Source organism: Amphimedon queenslandica, unplaced genomic scaffold, assembly GCF_000090795.2.
Source record: "Amphimedon queenslandica unplaced genomic scaffold, v1.1 AMPQUscaffold_7795_Cont20258, whole genome shotgun sequence".
NCBI lineage: Eukaryota > Metazoa > Porifera > Demospongiae > Haplosclerida > Niphatidae > Amphimedon > Amphimedon queenslandica.
This window is the reverse complement of record NW_003551925.1, coordinates 1-1,492: the sequence shown is the minus strand read 5'-3', so window position 1 is coordinate 1,492 and position 1,492 is coordinate 1. Positions and strand designations below refer to the sequence as shown.

The 1,492-nt window shown below is 34.0% G+C and overlaps 1 long non-coding RNA gene across 1 annotated transcript; it reads left to right on the top strand.

The window, feature by feature from the left end:
• The first annotated feature begins 820 nt into the window (after nt 1-820).
• LOC109591579 (uncharacterized) lies at nt 821-1,475 on the top strand. Its single transcript, XR_002189880.1, has 2 exons — nt 821-1,361; nt 1,410-1,475. It is a non-coding gene; the product is annotated as an uncharacterized LOC109591579 (long non-coding RNA).
• The last annotated feature ends 17 nt before the right edge of the window (nt 1,476-1,492 follow it).

The following is a 1,492-nucleotide window of genomic DNA, read 5'->3' as shown; positions in this document are numbered from 1 at the left end:
TTATACAGCGTAGTGTAATAAATAATTATAGGAAACATGTAATGATACCTAGGATATAGGTTATGTGTAGAAGTGAGAAGGTAGTTATAGGTATAGTATAGGTATTGTAGTAGAAATTAGGAGGCAGGTATAGTAGTTATATTAGGTTATGGTGTAGGTGTTATATAGTAGAAAGTAGAAGGTAGTTATAGTATAGAAATAAGGAAACAGGTTGTTATAGGATATAGGTTATATAGTGTAGGTATAGGTTATAAATCTAGGTTTTATGATTTATTATTATTTAATTATTATTATCATTTATAATTTGTTATTTTTATTATTTATTATTATTCTTTATTATTTTTTACAACCTGGGGCCTCAGTAGTCATGTGGCCTGCGAGGGTCAGCCGCTTGACTAGGGCCTCAGATTGTTTTCATTTTTGGGCAGCAATGTAGTGCCGCCTCCACGTGGCACTGCCTGGGATCACTAGTGGTTACTACTGCTAGTGATGCTAAGAGCACTACATACAAAAAGAAGAATAACAATAATAAAAGTAAGCTTGTGTAAGGAATTTAATATTATCATTGATAGGTTCAAGCTGCATTAAAAATGAAATGTGAAGTGGATTCTCAAGACTGAAGCTAGAGATTTATATACTATAGTTTAATTTTTTTGAAAAATAATTCTTTTAAATTTTGATTGCATGTATTTATGACGATTTGAACTGTCATTGCCAGTTCTACAACTACTACTGTGCAGCACTGCTAAATGAGCCACCATCACGTGCACACATCTTTTTATAATTAATTATACAAAATATGTTCTATAGAAATTCTAATTAAAATTTTAATTTTTAAGGTTCCAAATTTATGTGAAGATGTGCATGTATCTATATTAGTTGAGTTTAGTAAAAGTTAAGATGTTTGTCATTAAAAATGAAATAATCTTGAAGACTTTACTGACTGCAGTCAATAGGAAAGGGAGAAAGTCACTCTGGTCTCCTAGTAGTGGTATATAGGGGCCAGACTTTATAGCCTCCTGGTTTTTATACATGACATGCATGCATTGTTTTAACTGCTTTTATACAGTAGCTATATACATGCACATAAAACCATGAACCAATTGCAGCCATACTTGTTTGACTTATAATACAGGGACTTTGGGCCCATTTTTGAACAAATTAAAAAATTCCAGATTTAATCGGAACATAGTTTCATCCTGCCCTTCGCTACCTGCGGAGGGGCGGGGCAAGACTAATCAGACCATTGATCTATGGTTGGAATCGGTTCAGATTTTCTATGCAACAAAAGTATATGTATACTATTCAGGATTCTAGTCTCTCCAAGGACAACCGGCACCACACTAAGAAAGTCCATTGAGGTAAGCATGAAATCCATTATCCTCTGGAACAACTCTCTGACTCACTAGGAGCAACTAAACACCTTCAGCCAATCAGAAGCTCCCTTATCTTGTGTCGACAATAGGAAATCCAGGTTCAGGAGTATAAAAAA